Source organism: Amblyomma mixtum, chromosome 1 (assembly GCF_055824585.1).
Source record: "Amblyomma mixtum isolate Tamu chromosome 1, ASM5582458v1, whole genome shotgun sequence".
NCBI classification, from domain to species: Eukaryota; Metazoa; Arthropoda; class Arachnida; order Ixodida; family Ixodidae; genus Amblyomma; species Amblyomma mixtum.
Window position 1 is genome coordinate 98,872,837 of NC_143012.1, and position 6,157 is coordinate 98,878,993.

Consider the following 6,157-nt stretch of genomic DNA (forward strand, 5'->3'; position numbering starts at 1 on the left):
GGCAGCATGGACTGACCGCTACGCGGGCGACTACACGCAATTTTTTAACCGTGCTTGTGATTGCGCGTGCGATGAAGTGTACCTGTATCCCACAACAGCAGTTTGCTTAGCGACGCGGTGAATCCAGTGGAAGCATAGGAAGAATTTGCATTCAGATTCCGCACCGATGCGGCTCGGGTACACTTGGGCATTCGGCAGCGAGAGAAAGTGAAATCCTCCACCGCCGAAATGCTGCATCGTTCAGATTTCCCTGCCACCTGTCGCCGCTCATGGCGTACAGAGGTACGGTTAGAAAAAGGCTTAAATTGGCGCTGTCTACGTACCATAAGCGTATGCATGCTTACGTGTGCTGAACGCTATACCACAGTGGTGGCCTAGCAGTTGATCATCCACCTCGTATGCGGGAGGTGCGGGGTTCGATCCCCAGTGCCACCGGGTACCCACCGATGACACAATGGACACAACCTTTCCCCTGGCCTGATGCTCGGCTTGATCAGGGTGAAATGCTTGGGAAATGGGTCTTTGACCCCACTTTGAGCAATGTAAAAATACCTTGTGCCGCGGTGCTCTTTGTCCGCAGATGCCTTTGCGCCATAAAAATTTGCTATCATCATCATCATTACGCTAAACGCAGGTATTTTGTGGGACGGTTACGCCATTTCCCACATTCCCATTTACAGCTCAGTATATAAAAAACAGCAACGCAACTGCATGACGATTACGTGGCTGTTCCCTTTGCATCTGGTGGGTGTTTGCCGCCCAGCTCGATGGCCACCGAAAGAGGCTGGCATCTCCTACCACCTGTGAGTACACTTCTTAATTCGGCTATGCGTTTGGAAATCTATGGACTATCATGTGTATTACTGTGATGAATATTTTAGCTCAGTAAAGCAGTATGTGCGAGGTTTTACCATTTTACTGTATAAAAGCATATATACACTGCATTTTCCATTCTCAGGTTCCCTGCAAACGCAGCTCATCGAAGGCAATGGGCACAGGCTGCTTGGCCGCTCGATGTTCAGCGAGAGCCTACCAAGCACACCTGTATTTGTTCTAAGCATTTTCTGGAGGAGCATTTTGATTGCACGTCACCGAACAGTTCGTCTATGGAAGCACACTTTACCGGTTCTTTTGGTGAGACTGAATTTGCTTACTGAAAATGATTTAAATGCGTTATGATCTGCATCACTGACCATATGTTGCATGCATTGTACGTTTTACGCACAATGACGCGATGTAGCGAGCTATCGATGAAACGACTCCAAATGTAGTACTTTGCAGCATGTAAGGCTGACACAAAGTTGTGCCTTCGCGAAATAGGATATCATTTGCTCAGGCCTTTTGAGGATCATGCTCATGCGAGTAAAGGGTTTCGCGAGTTTGGTTTTACCCGTGTGTGGACCCAAAATTACTTGTGCTGCAGCAGCGATGGGAATGGAGGTTACATATAAGTGAGCTAGAAATGTCCCAATAGGAACCTAACTATGCCAGCTAAAATGTTCAATATTAGATACCAGTTAACCAGCCTTCAGTCGATATCTGAACTGTATTCTTAAAGGGTCAGTCTACAGACCGAGATGAGTGTATAAATAATGGCATATTCTGGTAGTTGGCACCCTATAACATCAATAACGAGGGGTCTGCACCCGGTTTAGGCAGGAATTTATATTTTATTTCGGCATTAAAAGTCTCATAAAAAAGCATGGTGGCGACCCCAAACGTTCATTTTGTTCAAGAAAGTGGTAGTCTTCTTTTGTAGAAGCATAAGTGAATATACTACGTACCATTTGTATGCCCCCATGTCAGAGAAACGCACGTTTTGTTCTAGTAAACTGTAGAAGGCGTACCGCTCGCTTTTTCTGTAAATCACATGAATATTTATAGTTACACGTACGCAAAACGCAGGCACATTCCCACTTTTAGTTCAGCGTATGCTAGCAGAGACGCAAAAATAAACTCAGCCTATAGTGGCGCCATCTGGTTGTCAGGACGGGAACCATTGCTGTAAACAAACCGACTCTCCACTTAAGCCTAGGAGCAGCAGAATCGTCACTCTAATTATTAAAATAAAGCAAATTTATCTCTTATATGTTTTCCTATAGGCGAGATGAGACGAAGCGAAAGACAGGCGCCCCATTTATGGCCAGTGAACGCACTGAAAAAGGCAGCAACAACGAGAATTCAGTCCGAAGCGAGAGGTCCGGCTTCGACGGGCGCCGCCATGTTTGTCGCCGCGTGGCGGAAATCCAGATGGTTGCCAGATGAGACTACCATCTCATACAGATGTGTTCCCACATTAATAAATTCTATTTTAAAATGTTCTACCGCACTCCTTGGCACCACAGCTGGCTAAACGGTAATTTGAGTAAAGAGATATCGGTTGCCGCAATGAAAATATGGTCGATAAAATTCAGTAGACTGACCCTTTAACTGTTGACAGTGCTATGCCAAAGAAAGCGCTCTGCTAGTTAATTCACCTGTAATCTGATGCAAAACACCGCTCATGATGCCTTGCCGAAGAGAGTGCTCTTCTAACTCAACAAGCCCATTTTTAAACATTGCTAGCAGTATTAGGTGAAACAACCTGTATATGACATGCATCGACACTGCAGCATGTGGTTAGCGAGCCATATGGCACAGTCTGCCTGTTTTCCGTTCACCATCTGCCATGCTACATTCACGATGAAGGCACTAAAATAGGAACTGATTGTTCTGTGTGAGCTGTTTGCCATCACTTACAATGGATGGTCTTGTATATGCCTCAGTTAATTAGTATGGCTATATACACATTACGTTATCATAGTCACTAAGTACCATTAATTACGATAACCAGTGCTGGAGCTTCCTACCTCCCAGATGCCTCATCCAGCTCAGCAAAGCCCTGCCCTTGGCACTTGCAAGCCATTCTGGAGGACATTTACCTGCCCTGGTCCAGCACACTCTTGGCATTCCTGAACGCTTTCCACTTGCACAGGTACCTATATCAAATGTCTGTAGAACTGCTTTGATTGACTGGCACTGCTCACGTGCAGAGTTCACTGGGAGATGCACTTTTACTTTCAGGCTGCCGCAGACCATTTTGAGAGCACAGCCGCTTTGTCTGCCTCTGGCACCTGTGATCTTGGTGGCGCTCTTCAAGAAGATTCCCCGCTGGCAGAGGTGGCATCTCAGAATCCTCTTACTGTCCCTTTACTATTTGGATGCATTTCGATGGGGGCGAAATTAATCCGGAGCCCTCAGACCATACCATACCATACTTTTACTATTTGATGGAGCCTTTATCAGGAAGCAGAGTTCACTACTAAATGTGCTTTTCCTATCAGGCTGCCATGGAACTAGACACTGACACCTCGGAAACCTTGTCTGCCCCCCACTCCCCTGGTCTTGCCAGTGTTCATGGAGATTCAGCACTGGCAGAGGTAAGATTCCATTTTCCAGGGATACACATTTCACCTGTTATTTTACGCAGCCTGTTTGTACAAGCAGAGTGTTCACAGCTAGATGCGTTTGTACTATCAGGCCCCTGTGGGCATCGCTACTGATTGGAGCTCAGTCCAAGCTGTGCTGTCTGCCCCTGGCCCCACTGATCTTGGCCGTGCACTTGAAGATTCAGAGCCATCAGAGGAGGTAGCAAGTCACTTTTCTCTTCCTTTTACTGACTACTGACGTGGCCTACACACGGAAGCAGATTCAAAGATATATGCGTTCACAACACGCCTATGGACATCCCTCTGCACTCAGCCCAGGTCATCTCGTCTGTCCATGGCCCCTCGGGCATAGTTGGCACTTTTCGGGGCGAATCCTCCCTTGCACAGATAAGCAGATGATTTTTGTCTCTGTTCCCTATCACTTTCGTTCTGTATTTGAAATAAATAGTGCTAAGTTACTACCCTGATGGAATAGGAGAGTTCACCATGAAAGTTCACTTTGCTTGAATAAACTTAGGCTATTAAGCCAAACATATCTCATTCTATTGGCTCCTCTAAGCTTATACATGAAAAGAACAAAGTGCAATGGTTTTAAATGATTTATCAACTAGCACAGCTTTGCCAGCTCAGTCACTAAAGCTATGGTATCAAACAGTTGGTCATTTTGTGTAGGGCTAGGATGACTTTTTTTTAATTTTGTGATTTAAATTTAGAAAAAAATATTTTTAACTGAACCACAGTGGATCCACACTGCAGTTGTGAGTGAAACGAGCTTGACTGAGTGACACTGTTTAACATGTTTTTCTTAGCTGTTCCTCTCCCAAGCCTTAGGTGAGCCTTCATGTACAGTGAACTATATTCAACTTACCACAACATTCTGCTCATGTTTTGCTGCTGTTTTCTTGTTGGCATAGAGATATCGATCTGAATATAGTTTTCACCAGCATTTTATTACCATAATGTTTATGCAGTCAGAAATTTCATTTGTTTAAATACTCTCACAGTCCTTGCAGTTTTGTATTACTTCGAGAACCACTTGCCTCAACTTGCAAGCCAAGTGGCATGCATCACATAGTAATATTCTAAATGAGATGATATGATGCTAAAACTGAATACAAATTCCATGATGACTAAAATTAATTGCACAGTGCTTAGCCCCTGAGTTAACTGTGAGCAGCTGTAGGCACAGGAGCAGGCACCTTTGTTGTCCGTGCCAGCTTCAGTGGCCACACCAAAACGAAGTAAGCAAACAACGATAAGCAGATGTTATGTTTGTACTAATTGTGCATATTGCCATGTCGGTGTTAGTGATTGCTGGAAATGCTGTCATTAAACAACACTAGGCAATAGCACCTTATAAAGGGCATGATTATAGGAAATTTGATTCTGCAGAATGAATTGTTTAACAGTATATATTAATATCTATGTATTATGCAATGCATGAATTTCTATTTCAAGCAGACCAGCTAGTCATAATTTACTGAAGACAGGATCTGACGCCCTAAGATAAAATAGTTTTCATAGAATTTCTGAATTCATATAGCCGCATATAGATGTTGGCAAGGTCGAAGTAACATTTGCGAACTGTTTTGAATTTGAGCATATCATAGTGGCAGTAAGAATCCAATAATTGTGTTTGATTCTACATTACAGGTTCACACCCCAGAGAAGGCATTCTTGCGAGCTCGTGCAGCAAGAATTCCTGCTCAGTAACAAAAGTCAAGAAGGGAGATAAAAAGGCTTCAACATGCAAGGAGGCGCCTTAAAAAACAGAATGCAGAATTGAAATGTGCCCTGAAAGCGCTAACAACACAAATTATTTTGCTAAAAGAACAGCCAGTGGTGTTAGATAGCCTTGGCACTGCAAACCAACAGCTCCTTCAGCGACAGGTCGCCAAGCACACAGGACAGCATGCCCCAAAAAATTACACACCTGAGTTCTCTCACTCTTCATTTTTATTCCCCTCGAGCTTATGCTTATGTAAGAAACGTATCTGATACATGCTTGCTGCATCCAAGAACATTAAGGAAGTGGTTTGGAAGCAAAGGTGGAAAGGCAGGCTTTTCCAAAGAGGCATTCAATGCACTGAGCATGTGGAGGCTAGCAACCGAGGCCACCAAACTGTATGTAGCCTTGTTTTCGATGAATATCAATACAACAGCAAGTGTAGTGGAGCAGGGGACATTTTTAAGGCTTTGTTGATATTGGTGCAGGAGCTGATGGTGATTGTTTACCACAGGCAAAGGCTGCCTTTGTAATAATGGCAGTCTGCATCAATGGTCACTGGAAGATACCACTCGGGTACTTTCATGATGGGCTAGTAGCTGAGCAACGGGCAAATTTAGTCACGCAAGGCTTGTTTTGTGCACACGATACTGGGGCTTTGTTTCTTTAACCTGTGACGGTGCGCCTGCAAATATAGCTATACTTCAAGAGCTAGGCTGCGATATTGCAGACATCACCTGCCTGAAAACAACATTCCCACATCCCGCCAACCAAGAACCAGTGACAGCATTCTTAGATCCGTGTCAAATGCTCAAGCTGGTAAGGAATACTTTTGCACACATACTTCACTGATCACAACAATAAGGTCGTAGCATGGGAGTATATAGAAAAGCTGCACGCATTGCAAGAAAAGGACGGCATACACCTGGCAAACAAACTAAGAAAGGCGCACATTGAGTGGCGCAGGCAACCAATGAAGGTTCATCTCGCAGCACAAGTGATG

General features: G+C 44.4%; 1 long non-coding RNA gene across 1 annotated transcript; it reads left to right on the plus strand.

Moving 5' to 3' along the window:
• The first annotated feature begins 432 nt into the window (after positions 1-432).
• Positions 433-3,356, plus strand: LOC149367308 (uncharacterized). The gene is made up of 3 exons (XR_016287012.1): positions 433-803; positions 959-1,134; positions 2,857-3,356. It is a non-coding gene; the product is annotated as an uncharacterized LOC149367308 (long non-coding RNA).
• The last annotated feature ends 2,801 nt before the right edge of the window (positions 3,357-6,157 follow it).